Raw genomic sequence first — 17490 nt, forward strand, 5'->3', positions numbered from 1 at the left:
AAGTCAGTTAAGAACAAATTCTTATTTACAATGACGACCTACAGAGGAACAGTGGGTTAACTGCCTTGTTCAGGGGCAAAAAGACAGAATTTTACCTTGTCAGCTCAGGGATTTGATCCAGCAACCTTTTGGTTACTGGCCCAACGCTCTAACCACTAGGTTGCCTGCCACCCCAGTGCTAGGGCAAAAAACGAAACACACACCCCTTGGGGTCATGAGGACCGAGTTTGGGAAACGCTGCACTAAACTGTCAAAAAGACAACCAGGAAGACCAACAAGGTCAAAAAGACCACACCATTATGACCCATAATGGCTGAAAACACTTCAGGAAGGAGAGATAATAATGGACCATTCATGGACAAAAAGGCAAACAGCACTTTTCAGGACAGTAATTCTAGATGACTGCAATATTATCAGTACAGCTGAAGACAGCTGCTACCAATGTTGCATCAACACAGAAAATACAGTATTGCAAAATCCTCCTGTTTACATAGAAACATCCAAGATAATTTAAAAAATCTGACTTTATATTTGTAAGTGAAAGATCAATTATTATGCTAAAGCTAAACCCATTTTAATGCTGCTATTCCACAACCAAACATGTTTGTGTGTGGGCATGTGCATCAATACGGGTATGTGTGTTTCTATCCATAATTGACCTGTGTAGGGTACTTACTGCCTGGAGAATCTGCTGTACTCTCTGCAGGTACTCCTGACACTGGCTTTGCAGGAAGAAAACTTTGTGTTGGATGCTCTGCACACTAAACAGGACAAAACAATGAACACACCATCAACGTTTGCAATATTGTGACACAAAACATCCATTATACTGGCATTATACTATTATTAACGATAACAACAAGGTACGTGACATCATGAGGTGACATCACGTTCTGAGGGAGAATCAAGTTAAGGGGTATGTGTGTGTATGTTCTGTGTCGAAAGTTTCCAACACATTTCACTCTTGAACACAGTCAAATATAGACCTCAGATCTCAATGTATCGGCTTTGACCCAGAATATGTGTTGAGTTGAGTAATCTGTGATTGTATTCTGGATAATGTAGCCTATGCTATTGAAGCCCTGTATAGAATCAGGGCAATGAACACTATTGTGAGTGTAGTTTTGTCATTTAATACATAATGTAAAATAGAGGACGACTGATTAATCGGAATGGCCGATTTAATTAGGACCGATTTCAAGTTTTCATAACAATCGGAAATCGGTATTTTTGAACGCCGATTTTGACGATTTAAAAAAAATACTAATAAATGTACACCTTTATTTAACTAGGCAAGTCAGTTAAGAACACATTCTTATTTTGAATGACGGCCTAGGAACGGTGGGTTAACTGCCTTGTTCAGGGGCAGAACAACAGATTAATACCTTGTCAGCTCAGGGATTCAATCTTGCAACCTTACGGTTAACTAGTCCAACGCTCTAACCACCTGCCTCACGAGGAGCCTGCCTGTTACGTGAATGCAGAAGAAGCCAAGGTAAGTTGCTAGCTAGCATTAAACTTATCTTATAAAAAACAATCAATCAATCATAATCACTAGTTATAACTACACATGGTTGATGATATTACTAGTTTATCTAGCGTGTCCTGCTTTGCATATAATCGATGCGGTGCGCATTCGCGAAAAAGGACAGTCGTTGCTCCAACGTGTACCTAACCATAAACATCAATGCCTTTCTTAAATTCAATACACAGAAGTATATATTTTTAAACCTGCATATTTAGCTAAAAGAAATCCAGGTTAGCAGGCAATATTAACCAGGTGAAATTGTGTCACTTCTCTTGCGTTCATTGCACGCAGAGTCAGGATATATCGCAAACGTTTGGGCCGCCTGGCTCGTTGCGAACTAATTTGCCAGAATTTTACGTAATTATGACATAACATTGAAGGTTGTGCAATGTAACAGGAATATTTAGACTCATGGATGCCACCCGTTAGATAAAATACGGAACGGTTCCGTATTTCACTGAAAGAATAAACGTTTTGTTTTCGAGATGATAGTTTCCGGATTCGACCATATTAATGACCTAAGGCTCGTATTTCTGTGTGTTATTATGTTATAATTAAGTCTATGATTTGATAGAGCAGTCTGACTGAGCGATGGTAGGCACCAGCAGGCTCGTAAGCATTCATTCAAACAGCACTTTCGTGCATTTTGCCAGCAGCTCTTCGCAATGCTTCAAGCATTGCGCTGTTTATGACTTCAAGCCTATCAACTCCCGAGATTAGGCTGGTGTAACCGATGTGAAATGGCTAGCTAGTTAGCGGGGTGCGCGCTAATAGCGTTTCAAACGTCACTCGCTCTGAGACTTGGAGTAGTTGTTCCCCTTGCTCTGCATGGGTAACGCTGCTTCGAGGGTGGCTGTTGTCGATGTGTTCCTGGTTCGAGCCCAGTTAGAGGCAAGGAGAGGGATGGAAGCTATACTGTTACACTGGCAATACTAAAGTGCCTATAAGAACATCCAATAGTCAAAGGTATATGAAATACAAATCGTATAGAGAGAAATAGTCCTATAATTCCTATAAAAACTACAACTTGAAACTTCTTATCTGGGAATATTGAAGACTCATGTTAAAAGGAACCACCAGCTTTCATATGTTCTCATGTTCTGAGCAAGGAACTTAAACGTTAGCTTTCTTACATGGCACATATTGCACTTTTACTTTCTTCTCCAACACTTTGTTTTTGCATTATTTAAACCCGAATTGAACATGTTTCATTATTTATTTGAGGCTAAATTGATTTTATTGATGTATTATATTAAGTTAAAATAAGTGTTCATTCAGTATTGTTGTAATTGTCATTATTTCAAATAAAAAAATGAAAAAATAGTCTGATTAATTGGTATCGGCTTTTTTGGTTCTCCAATAATCGGTATCGGCGTTGAAAAATCATAATCGGTCGACCTCTAATGTAAAACAGTACTTTGTATAATGCTAATCATAATGTAATAATGTGATTCCTAATATGGAAGATAGGCCTAATTTCAATGTAATCTGATTCATTTGAATTAAGTCTAAACAGTGTATTTCATCAGTATTTAATATTCCAAAATACCATAAAGATCAATGTATCAAAATAAACTACAAAATACTTGTATTTTGTCATGTATTTAATTAAAATACAAGTATTTTGTATTTAGAATACAAAAATACATTTTCAAATAGCCAGCCTAACAACAACAACGTTCTCAGTAACAGATTACATAAACGTTGACAGTGACTGTGATATGATGTTGTTTATCTATCTTAGTTGAATACTCTGACTGTAAGTCACGCTGGATAAGTGTCTGCTAAATGATCAAAATGTAAATATATATGTGAAAATAAACATTCCTAAATGAAATGCAAAGCACACTGGGTATTATTATTGGCCTTGTTTCAGGGCGAAGTTTATTAGAAAAATACTACGCATGCTTTGCAATCATATACTTTTTATTTTGTTAATTTAGCAGACGCTCTTATCACACCATAGTGCCTTCAGAACTCTGATACCAATGCAGAGTGAAAGTACAAATCACAGCTCTCGAAAGTATCTTGTTACAAAATACACTAGAGTGTAGTTCAGCCTAATGTATTTCAAATGACAAAATACTCAGAAGTAATTGAAATACATATTTCAAATACTTGCAACAGAAATACTGCCCATCTCTGCTCAAGGGGCGCCACAACCGGTACGCGAACCCTGGTCCAGCTACTGTCAAACCAACATCTAGCCACCTAAATGCGTGATTCGGACCTCTTGGCCTAACAATTAAGGTGTTGGCTAGACAGTTGCTGGAACAAGGTTCGATTTCTGGTCGGGGATAATCCCCGAATTCACTATTATTAAAAATGCTGATCCAATGTTGGATTTATGTATTTGACAAAACAAAGTTAGATTTTTTTCACTGTCTATATACAATGAATTTATTCATCAGATTCACAGTAAACTAGTCATGAACTATTGTTCCAATTTTTATCCTCTCCTTAATCAACCTTTAGCCTAATTCTGAATGCAAGGTGCACATACCTTGCTCCCCCTCCGAGTCCCCCTCCGTAGCCCCCACCACCTCCACCACCTCCCCCCATGGACGTTTTGGAGAAAGTTTGTGAATAGGTGATTCCGTCTGCATATTCCTGTTGATAGCCGTTTCCACCAACGACGAACTGAGTGCCGCTTGTCAGGTCTGGTCGAGAATTAGTCCTCCGACTCATTGTCGGAAGTCTATTTTGAGAGCCGTACATACTAATTTCAAGTACAGTTTCTGATTTACAATTTTGTTAAAAAAGGTAAATGGTCTTGAAAGAAGTGTAGTCCTAAACATCGGAGGAGTTCGTCCCTACGCCCACCCTCTCCGACGGCTCCTGTCGCGCAGATATTGTAGTTACTACTGTGAGAACACCGAGGAGTGTCGTTTTTGGACAGACCACTCCTAGCGCCACAGTGTCTCAAATGAAGACAGACAGTAGGCTGATGTAACGCCCCTTTGTTAATTATATTTGGGGGTAACTTTCTTCTGCTGGGAATAGGACGAAGAGCTGTGCAAAGAATTTGTCACGCTTTTCACAAGCAAGATTCTTGAGTTCGGGAAGGTCGAATGAGTATAATAATATTGTCTCCTTTTTCCAAACTAAATGCTCAAATGGACAAGTGATTATCATACAATGAATTCGTTGGTACAATTATATTTTCTGTCTGCAACATTAAAAAAAAAATACTATAATATGGGAATTGGTTTTATTAGGTTGAATAAATTAGATTTAGACACACATAGCGTACAGGTGCGTCTGAGCAGCAGGCTTTATTAAGAGGAGAGCGTAATGGAGGAGGGAGGGGAGTACACACCCACTCTGAGAGGTTAAACTCTGCTCCAGTATGGGAGAATTGAACACCTACGTGTATGTGCTTGCAGCAGACAATAAGTGAGCATTAGGCTATATCAGTGGTATTCAAACTTCTTCAGCGGGGACCCCATTTTTTCCGCCATAATTTCTGGGGACCAATTTCTTTCCACAATAATTTCTCTTGACCCCACCCCACCCCAAATATAATGACACAACCTTAAATTCGGACATTTTTACATCAACAAATAACCCCCAATTCATTACATTTTCATCTCTTATTAAAATGAAAAGAAACCAATACATACGTTTACACAATAAAATTTGATTTTTCAAATGATCTTTCTCAAAAACATGTGTATATTGTCCCATACAATAATCTGTAATCTTAATCTTTTGTTCCTTTTTGGTGACCCCATTGCAGTCCCTCCGTGACCCCGACTTGAATACCATTGGGCTAATCATAGCGTTAGCATAAGACCGCAACGTCACACAAGTGAATAGCTGATTGCTGGAACAAGTGAATCTGATATGAAGTGCGTTACAATACCTTCAACAATATGACACTCACATGTTCAATGTTATCAACCACTCCATCTAAACTGATAGTGGCCAGACATTATGCCTATTTTGGCCAGAAGATAAAACAACTGAGTCATGTGTCTCTTTTTAACAATGTGTCTGAGAGTAGATTTTTCAGAATGACATATTCTGCCCTCTGGTGTTTAAATCCTGTCTGTGTCGATCCCTAATGGATTGAGTGCACTCTCTCTGGTGCGTGTGTGTGTGTGTGGTCATAACCAATACTTCCAGTGGCTATGTCCACACCTCTCTAGTAATTACTATAGTAAAGATTCAGACATTCATATTTGCTTCTCATCAATTAAATTAGGCTACTGTAATTACAAGAAAAATAAACATCAATGCACCCACATATAACTGCATGGTGAATAATACATAACATGTGGTCCTATCCAGTGATGCAGTGGTAAAAAAATCGGTGGGTAAACTTTGATAGCTGGTCACAGTGAAAAAATGAACGCTACATATACTCCCTGCTAAAATAGTGGTACATGTTTTTTATGAAATACAATCCCCCAAAAGGGTTGTCTGTCATGCAAAAAAAGGTGATTAAACGGTGTTTACTTGTGTTTACCCTCCACTACACCACTGGTCCTATCTCTGTATCATGAGATATCTCTGAATCCATGATTCGTGTCTCTTATTGAACGGACAATGTTTAGAATGAAGAGTGTTTTGCATGTGCATATACAGCTAACTGCCAAAACACCAACATAAAGTGTCTTAATAGGGTGTTGGGCCACCACAAGCTGCCAGAACAGCTTCAATGCACCTTGGCATAGATTCTACAAGTGTCTGGAACTCCATTGGAGTGATGCAACACTATTCTTCTATTAGAAATTCCATCATTTGGTGTTTTGTTGATGGTGCTGGAAAACGCTGTCTCAGGCATGCTCCAGAATCTCCCAGATAAAAAAAAAAATGTACATTTAACATTTATTTAACTATGCAAGTCAGTTAAGAACTCATTCTTATTTAGTGTTAAATTGGGTTGAGATCTGGTGACTGACACACACGGACACACACACACTTTTAAACCCCCTATGCTCTTTTATACATTACCCATGATAGGATGTTGATTGCTTAATTAACTAAGGAACCACACTGTGTGGAAGCACCTGCTTTCAATATACTTTGTATCCCTAATTTACACAAGTGTTTATTTTGGCCAGTTACCTGTATCCTTCAGAGGTGTTAATGAGTGTCCTCCTAGGGCTAGGCTATTGATATAAGGTAATTCAATGTTTATAACCAATACTGAAATGTTTATAACCAATCTCTGCTATGGGTATGGAGGTGTGTAGACACTTCGCAGTGTATTTTTGGGTGAAAACAACAACGACAGTAACATTTCTATTTTGCAATGTACCAAACAGTTCTACCCCATTTCTTCTCTACCGTATGCATAATCAGAACCAGTCCATTGTTCTCGACTTGAAGGCCAAACACACCCCACACCCAAGGGACACACCCTGTTTTTTTCAGCAGAGATAGAGTTGATGTTCGCTTTTCTCCTTTCTTTCCCTCCTTAGATCTAATAATCCTTACTGTACTAACAAACCCCAGAGCGAGACTGAACGCGCCTGTGTTTTCAAATGTCATGTGTACAGTGGGGAGCCACCCTGACATAGCTGGACTGAACACTGCCTAATATCCCCTAACAAAGACTTCAACAGACATGATGTGTCACTCTGACTCCCTCCAGCAGAATGGGAATGGGATCATTAGATAGTTAACAGAAAGATGACAATGAGTTGCAATTATGTCCATGCCTCATTTTTGTATTTGTTGTTAATGTCTGATTCTAGAATGGAAAGTTGGTAAGTCTAAGGGGTTCAGTAGGAAGGCTCCAGTCAGAATGTATGAATCTCTTACAGACTCACTCACTCAACAGTGCAGTAGGTGTGGCACAGGGTTGGGCCTTCATGTCTACCCCCTCCCTCGCCCACTTCTCTCATTGTCAGCAATGCTAAGAGCGTGTGTCCATTTTAATACCCTGTCTAACCCTCTCTAACCCTTTCTCAATATCCTCTTGGCTACATGTGCTGCTAAGAACAGCCTGGAGAACTTTTGGAAGCTTTTACTTTCGATTGGCAGTGCACAACCAGTCTGGCTGCATGTCTATCTTTACCCCTCTCTCTCTCTCTCTCAAATATTTCTGTCTGTTTCTGATCTGTTTTGCACTCAGTCTCACACACACACACACACACACACACACACACACACACACACACACACACACACACACACACACACACACACACACACACACACACACACACACACACACACACACACAAACACTTCGTAATTTTTTTTGAGATACCTGCATTTCCAATTCAATGGTAAATCACTCCAATGTTTGCTTTCCACTCTACGACACTGCACATTGGAGTATACACTACTACAATTCAGACATTGACAGAAAAAATATGATTTACTAAATAAATCTAATAGCCCTTTACATTTAGACAGTTGTATTTTTTTAAACAAATATAAACAGCATTATGAGGCACACCTTGTCTGAAATGTGTTATGGGTGTCTGTGTGTGTGATAATTACTCCAGTCCCAAAACACAGTGTTCACTGTATGTGAATCACAGTGATTATGAGCCAGTCAGAAGACAGCTGGTAGAGGCACACCTGATTCCACCAGACAGTGACATCAGTATCATCTGAGTAAGACAGAGAACGGACTGTGACAGCTAGGTGATGAGCACTTCCTATGTATATTCAGTGGCGACCCGTCATTCAGGGCAGGTGGAGCAAAAACCCACCTGTTCTGAGCCCCACCTGTTAAGCTAAATATATATAGTACCAGTCAAAAGTTTGGACACACCTACTTATTCCAGGGTTTGTCTTTATTTTTACTTTTTTCTACATTGTATAATAATAGTGAAGACATCAAAACTATGAAATAACACATATGGACTCATGTAGTAACCAAAAAAGTGTTGAACAAATCAAAATATATTTTATATTTGAGATTCTTCAAAGTAGCCACCCTTTGCCTTGATGATGGCTTTGCATACTCTTGGCATTCTCTCAGCCAGCTTTTCAATTAACAGGTGTGCCTTGTTAAAAGGGGTATAGAGCAGTTATCCATACTTGGTAAAAGAAAAAGTCTGTATTGTGGCAAGAACAGCTCAAATAAGCACAGAGAAACGACAGCCCATCATTATATGGCTTTTCATCTAAAACACTTACAAACTTTTACAGATGCACAATCGAGAGCATCCTGTCGGGCTGTATCATCGCCTGGTACGACAACTGCTCCGCCCACAACCGTAAGGCTCTCCAGAGGGTAGTGAGGTCTGCACAACACATCACCGGGGGCGAACTACCTGCCCTCCAGGACACCTACAGCACCCGATGTCACAGGAAGGCCAAAAAGATCATCAAGGACAACAACCACCTGAGCCACTGCCTGTTCACCCTGCTACCATCCAGAAGGCGAGGTCAGTACAGGTGCATCAAAGCTGGGACCGAGAGACTGAAAAACAGCTTCTATCTCAAGGCCATCAGACCGTTAAACAGACATCACTAACATAGAGAGGCTGCTGCCAACATACAATCTCAAATCTCTGGCCACTTAAATAAATGGAATTAATAAACGTATCACTAGTCACTTTAAATAACGCCACTAATAATGTTTACATATTCTACATTACTCATCTCATATGTAAATACTGTATTCTATACCATCTACTGCATCATGCCTATGCCGCACGCAATCGCTCATCCAGATATTTATATGTACATATTCTATTCATCCCTTTACATTTGTGTGTATCTGTGTGTATAAGGTAGTTGTTGTGAATTTGTTAGATTTCTTGTTAGATATTACTGCACAGTCAGAACTAGAAGCACAAGCATTTCGCTACACTCACATTAACATCTGCTAACCATGTGTATGTGACCAATAACATTTGATTTGATTTTAAGATACGAATGTCCGTCAATTCGGAAAATTTCAAGAACTTTGAAAGTTTCTTCAAGTACAGCCGCAAAAACCATCAAGCGCTATGATGAAACTGTCTCTCACGAGGGCCGTACACAGGAAAGGAAGACCCAAAGTTACCTCAGCTGCAGAGGATAAGTTCATTAGACTTAACTGCACCTCAGAAATTGCAGCTCAAATAAATGCTTCACAGAGTTCAAGTAACAGACACATCTCAACATCAACTGTTCAGAGGAGACTGTGTGAATCAGGCCTTCATGGTCGAATTGCTGCTAAGAAACAACTACACAAGGACACCAATAATAAAAAGAGACTTGCTTGGGTCAAGAAACACGAGCAATTGACATTAGACCAGTAGAACTCTGTCCTTTGGTCTGATGAGTCCAAATTTGAGATTTTTGATTTCAACCGCTGTGTCTTTGTGAGACGCAGAGTAGGTGAACGGATGATCTCCGCATGTGTGGTGCCCACCGTGAAGCATGGAGGAGGAGGTGTGATGGTGTGGGGGTGCTTTGCTGGTGACACTGTCTGTGATTTATTTAGAATTTAATGCACACTTAACCAGCATAGCTACCACAGCATTCTGCAGCAATACGCCATCCCATCTGGTTTGCGCTTAGTGGGACTATCATTTGTTTTTCAACAGGACAATGACCCAACACACCTCCAGGCTGTGTAAGGGCTATTTGACCAATAAGGAGAGTGATGGAGTGCTGCATCAGATGACCTGGCCTCCGCAATCACCCGACCTCAACCCAGTTGAGATGGTTTGGGATGAGTTGGACCATAGAGTGAAGGAAAAGCAGCCAACAAGTGCTGTGGGAACTCCTTCAACACTGTTGGAAATGCATTTCAGGTGAAGCTGGTTAAAGGAATGCCAAGAGTGTGCAAAGCTGTCATCAAGGCAAAGGGTGGCTGCTTCGAAGAATCTAAAATCTAAAATATATTTAGATTTGTTTAACACTTTTTTGGTTACTACATAATTCCATATGTGTTATTTCATACTTTTGATGTCTTCACTATTATTCTACAATGTAGAAAATAGTAAAAATAAAGAAAAACCCTTGAATGAGTAGGTGTATCCAAACTTTTGAATGGTAATGTACATAAATATTTTTGGGATAAGCCTGTTTTGCATGTTTTTTTGGCATTAATACGTGTCACACATCAGTTTGCAAACAATATATTTTTTTCATCATTGAGTTAATAAAGCCGCATACAAACATGGTCTCTTTTTTGCTTTCTTGAGTAAGGCAGCTCGAAAATGCCGGTGTTTCAGCCTAGCTCATTGTTTTCTGTGGTGGTGGAGCAGTCAGCAGAAAATACAGAGCACAGGGGTTGGTAATGTTTTCTAGTTGCGACATGATTAGCTCAGTGTTCTGTCACTCATGGAGACACTACGTCACCGCAAAATCTATGGAGAGAGCTCGAAAATTCAAGCTCCTTGGGTGGGGGCCATAGAGTTACATTAGAAGTGCCCATCCAAGAAGACTCAAGATCATTGGCCACAGATAAAATGACAAAAAATCCTGTTATATTTACTGTAGCTTTGATTGGACTTATCATGTCAACATCATACTTTCAAAATCTTAGCTAGCAAGCTAGCAATTATCCTCATGAATCAAGTCGACAATCTACTGGCAAATCCTTTTCAACCCTTGTCAGAAGTTATGAAGAGAAATTATAGATAAAACGTTTTGGGTGCTCATCGGCCATTGGACATACACATTTCTAGTTGGAAATCGCAAATTCAACAATGAGTGGTTTGGAAGGAATCAGTGGCTTACTGCAAGCATTGCAAAGCAATCACTAGCGTGCTATTCAGTGGAGTGGGTGTGTGGTCTTTAATGGTCTCTTTTCTAAGCTTAAAATTGTAAACATTCAACATTGACTTCTGCCATGTTCAAAACAACTGGAAACTCAGAACTGTGAAATCTCAGACTTCAGTTAGTTCAAGACAACTGGGAAAATACACTTTGAACGGTCATCCAACTCGGAACAAGCCTCTTTCTCGAGCTCCGACCTGAAGATGACTGACGTCATGATTCAACCTTGTTTTTTTTCAGAGTTCCCAGTTGTCTTGAAAACACCATAAATCCATAGAATGCCAGACTTTGATAACAACGTTTGATGACAAAATGTGCCTACAAGAAGGACCACACGCCTCCTTCCTGTTCAAGTGAGTACAGCACAACAAGGTAAGTCCAAAAAAGTATTGTATGCTGCTTTATAAATTATGCAATTTACCAGGGAGATATGTATACTGTAGATAAGAAAGTAATACTAAGTATATGTTGTGTAGTAAGCTGTTAGTAGCCCATGTGCCTCACCCTAATATTTTGGTCCCATAACTTAGCCTACTGTTCTGACTACAGTAGGTGGTGCACATGTAGTTTATAGCCTGTTTTAGATAAATGTCATCTTCAAAAATTGTAAGAGCTTTCATTGTCTGCTGATAAGCCCCCATTATTTATCCTATGTTTCTGACTCGGTGTACAGGGAGAATACTGAAAGAACAGCCCATGTTCTTAATTATGTCACTGTACATTTCAAGAGTGCCGAACAAGTAAACTCAGCAAAAAAAGAAACGCCTCTCACTGTCAACTGCGTTAATTTTCAGAAAACTTAACGTGTAAATATTTGTATGAACATAACAAGATTCAACAACTGAGACATAAACTGAACAAGTTCCACAGACATGTGACAAACAGAAATGGAATAATGTGTCCCTCAACAAAGGGGGGGTCAAAATAAAAAGTAACAGTCAGTATCTGCTGTGGCCACCAGCTGCATTAAGTACTGCAGTGCATCCCCTCCTCATGGACTGCACCAGATTTGCCAGTTCTTGCTGTGAGATGTTACCCCACTCTTCCACCAAGGCACCTGCAAGTTCCCGGTAATTTCTGGGGAGAATGGCCCTAGCCCTCACCCTCCGATCCAACAGGTCCCAGACGTGCTCAATGGGATTGAGATCCGGGGTTTTCGATGGCCATGGCAGAACACTGACATTCATGTCTTGCAGGAAATCACGCACAGAATGAGCAGTATGGATGGTGGCATTGTCATGCTGGAGGGTCATGTCAGGTTGAGCCTGCAGGACAGCTACCACATTAGGGAGGAGGATGTCTTACTTGTAACGCACAGCATTGAGATTGCCTGCAATGACAACAAGCTCAGTCCGATGATGCTGTGACACACCGCCCCAGACCATGACGGACCCTCCACCTCCAAATCGATCCCACTCCAGAGTACAGGTGTAATGCTCATTCCTTCGAAGATAAATGCAAATACGACCATCACCCCTGGTGAGACAAAACCGCGACTCGTCAGTGAAGAGCACTTTTTGCCAGTCCTGTCTGGTCCAGCGACGGTGGGTTTGTGCCCATAGGTGACGTTGTTGCCGGTAATGTCTGGTGAGGACCTGCCTTACAACAGGCCTACAAGCCCTCAGTCCAGCCTCTCTCAGCCTATTGCGGAGAGTCTGAGCCCTGATGGAGGGATTGTGCGTTCCTGGTGTAACTTGGCAGTTGTTGTTGCTATCCTGTACCTATCCCGCAGGTGTGATGTTCGAATGTTCCGATCCTGTGCAGGTGTTACACGTAGTCTGCCACTGCGAGGACGATCAGCTGTCCGTCCTGTCTCCCTGTAGTGCTGTCTTAGCCGTCTCACAGTACGGACATTGCAATTTGTTTCCCTGGACACATCTGCAGTCCTCATGCCTCCTTGCAGTCAGTAGAAAAACACTGAAGTTTCTAAAATTGTTAAAATAATATCTGTGAGTATAACAGAACTGATATGGCAGGTGAACACCTGAGGAAAACATCCAGAAATGTTTTTTTTTAGGTCACAGTCCATTTCAACGCTTGTCTATGGGATAAACAAATAAATATCTCCCAGATTGCAGTTCCTATGGCTTCCACTAGATGTCACCAGTCTTTAGAAAGGGTTTCAGGCTTGTTTTTTGAAAAATGAATTTGTAGTTGTAGTTTTTCAAGGTGGCTCTCATTTTGACTGTAGTCTTGTGGCGCACGTGGATGAGGGCGCGCACCTTGTTATTTATCTCTGGTATTGAACATACTACATTCCGTCTTAAATTTGATCATTTATTTACATATTAGGGTACCTGAGGATTGATTAGAAATGTTGTTTGACTTGTTTGGACGAAGTTTATTGGTAACTTTTCGGATTCCTTTGTCTGCATGTTGAACGAGTGGAATGGGTGGATTACTGAATCAAACGCGCCAACTAGACTGACTTTTTTGGGATATAAAGAAGGACTTTATCGAACAAAACAACCATTTGTTGTGTAGCTGGGACCCTTGGGATTGCAAACAGAGGAAGCTCTTCAAAGGTAAGTGATTTATTTTATTGCAATTTCAGATTTTTGTGATGCCTCTGCTGGTTTGGACAATGTTTTTAATGCTGGTTTATACGGGGCGCTGTCCTCAGATAATCGCATGGTATGCTTTCGCCGTAAAGCTTTTTTGGAATCTGACAACGCGGTTGGATTAACAAGAAGTTAAGCTTTTAAATGATGTAAGACACTTGTATGTTCATGAATGTTTAATTTTACAATTTTGTCATTTGAATTTGGCCGCTCCAGCTTCACCGGAAGTTGTCGATTTTGATCCTGGTAACGGGATCCATGCGCTAAGAGGTGTACCTTAACTGACACCCTAGACCCACTTCAATTTGCTTACCGCCCCAAATAGATCCATAGACGATGCAATCGCCATCGCACTGCACACTGCCCTATCCCATCTGGGCAAGAGGAATACCTATGTAAGAATGTTGTTCATTGACTATTGCTCAGCATTCAACACCATAGTACCCTCCATGCTCATAATTAAGCTCAGGGCCCTGGGTCTGAACCCCCTGACGGGCTGCCCCCAGGTGGTGAAGGTAGGAAACAACAACTCCAATTCGTTGATCCTCAATACAGGGGCCCCAGAAGGGTATGTGCTCAGCCCCCTCCTGTACTCCCTGTTCACTCATGACCGCGTGGCCAAGCACGCCTCCAACTCAATCATCAAATTTGCAGACAACACAACAGTAGTAGGCCTGATTACCAACAATGACGAGACAGCCTACAGAAAAGAGGTGAGGGCCCTGGGAGTGTGGTGCGAGGAAAATAACCTCTCATTCAATGTAGACAAAACAAAGGAGCTGAGCGTGGACTTCAGGAAACAGCAGAGGGAGCATGCATCTATCCACATCAACGGGACCACAATGGAGCATGTGGAAAGCTTCAAGTTCCTCGGCGTACACATCACTGACGATCTGAAATGGTCCACCCACACAGACAGTGTGGTTAAGAAGGTGCAACAGCGCCTCTTCAACCTCAGGAGGCTGAAGAAATTTAGCTTGGCACCTAAAACCCTCACAAACTTTTAAAGATTACTTTTACTTTTACAAACTTGCACAATTGAGAGCATCTTGTCGGGCTGTATCACCACCTGGTACGGCAACTGCACCACCCCCAACCGCAGGGCTCTCCAGAGGGTGGTGCGGTATTCCCAACGCATCACCGGGGGCAAACTATCATCCAGAAGGCAAGGTCAGTACAGGTGCATCAAAGCTGGGAATGAGAGACTGAAAAACAGCTTCTATCTCAAGGACATCAGACTGTTAAATAGCCATCACTATGTGGCTTCCACCCGGTTACGTAACCCTGCACCTTAGAGACTGCTGCCCCATATACATAGACTTGAAATCACTGGCCACTTAATAATGGAACACTAGTCACTTTAATAATGTTTACATATTTTTGCTTTACTCATCTCATATGTGCACTGTATATACTGTATTCTATTCTACTGCATTTTAGTCTATGCCTCTCCGACATTGCTTTCCTAATATTTATATATTCCTTAATTCCATTATTTTACTCTCAGGTTGTGCGTATTGTCAGATATTACTGCATAGTTGGAGCTAGAAACACAAAGCGTTTCTCTACACCTGCAATAACATATGCTAACCATGTGCATGTGACAGGTGAAATTGGATTTGATTTAATAACCTTATACCATTATAGCTTGGGGATTGGATTGGTTAGTAGATCTCTCTTCTGCCTTACACACCAATTTCACCAATGCTCTAGCAAGATACAAATCTGATCTATCTTTGTGTGTGTGTGTGTGTGTGCACATGCATGTGTGAGAGAAAAATAAGCTAATTCAACACGTGTAGATTGCTCTCACATGAACTCTGTATACCAGAGTAGACACATGGCAATAAAGCCTTCTGAGTAATAATAAATGTGTTTATCTGCACCTCTCAGTTGGACTTTGAATTCAGTGATGCGCCTGGACACCTTTGAAACATCGCAAAGTGATACTATGTATGCAAATCTCATGCAGTGCCTTGCAAAAGTATCACCCCCTTGGCGTTTTTACTATTTTGTTGCATTACAACATGTAATTTGAAAGGATTTTTATTTGAATTTCATGTAATGGACATACATGTTGGTGAAGTGAAATGCAAAAAATAACTTATTTCAAAAATTTCTAAAAAATTCTAAACAGAAATGTGGTGCGTGCATATGTATTCACCCCCTTTGCTATGAAGGCCCTAAATAAGATCTGGTGCAACCAATTACCTTCAGAAGTCACACAATGAGTTAAATAAAGTCCACCTGTGTGCAATCTAAGTGTCACATTATCTGTCACATGATCTCATGACCTGTTCTGAAAGGCCCCAGAGTCTGCAGCACCACTAAGCAAGGGACACCACCAAGCAAGCGGCACTATGAAGACCAAACAAGTCAGTGACAAAGTTGTGGAGAAGTACAGATCAGGGTTGGGTTATAAAAAAATATCAGAAACTTTGAACATTCCACAGAGCACCATTAAATCCATTATAAAGAAATTGAAAGAATATAGCACCACAACAAACCTGCCAAGAGAGGGCCGCCCACCAAAACTCACAGACCAGGCAAGGAGGGCATTAATAAGAGAGGCAACAAAGAGACCAAAGATAACCCTGAAGGAGCTGCAAAGCTCCACAGCGGAGATTGGCGTATGTGTCCATAGGACCACCTTAAGCCGTACACTCCACAGAGTTTGGCTTTACGGAAGAGTGGCCAGAAAAAAGCCATTGCTTAAATAAAAAAATAAGCAAACACGTTTTGTCACGCCCTGGCCTTAGTATTCTTTGTTTTCTTTATGTTTTTTAGTTAGGTCAGGGTGTGACATGGGGAATGTATGTGTTTTGTAGTGTCTAGGGGTGTTGTATGTGTATGGGGCAGAGTAGAGTGTAGTTGTCTAGTTATGTCTATGGCTGCCTAGATTGGTTCTCAATCAGAGACAGCTGTCATTCATTGTCTCTGATTGGGAGCCATATTTAAGGCAGCCATAGGCAGTAGGCTTTTGTGGGTAGTTGTCTATGTTGTACGTTTGTAGCTTGGGTTTGCACTTACGTCTTTAGCTTCACGATCGTTTGTTGTTTTGTTTCGTTTTGTAATTGTGTTCGTTACGTGTTTTTTCCTTCTCTAAAATAAAAGAGATGTATTTTGCACACGCTGCGCCTTGGTCCACTCTCTCTCACGAAGACGATCGTGACAGAACTACCCACCAACCATGGATCAAGCAGCGTGAGAGGAACCAACAACAGTGGCAAAGAAACCAGGACTCGTGGACATGGGAGGATGCTTTGGACGGCAAGGGTTGCTACACATGGGAGAAGATCCGAGCTGGAAGAGATCGCCTCCCATGGGAACAGCTGGAGGCGATTAGGAGAGCAGAGGCAACCGGAGAGAGGAACCGGAGTTATGAGGGTACGCGACTAGCAAGGAAGCCTGTGAGTAAACCCCAAAAGTGTATTGGGGGGGGGCTTAAAGGGAGAGTGGCGAAGTCAGGTAGGAGACCTGCGCCTACTCCCTGTACTTACCGTGGAGAGCGAGAGTACGGGCAGACACCGTGTTACGCAGTAGAGCGCATGGTGTCTCCTGTACGCGTGCATAGCCCGGTTCGGTACATTCCAGCTCCACTTATCGGCCGGGCTAGATTGAGTGTTGAGCCGGATGTCATGAAGCCGGCCCAACGCATCTGGCCACCAGTGCGTCTCCTCGGGCCGGCTTACATGGCACCAGCCTTACGCATGGTGT

This window comes from Salvelinus namaycush, chromosome 25 (assembly GCF_016432855.1).
Source record: "Salvelinus namaycush isolate Seneca chromosome 25, SaNama_1.0, whole genome shotgun sequence".
Classification (NCBI taxonomy): Eukaryota; Metazoa; Chordata; class Actinopteri; order Salmoniformes; family Salmonidae; genus Salvelinus; species Salvelinus namaycush.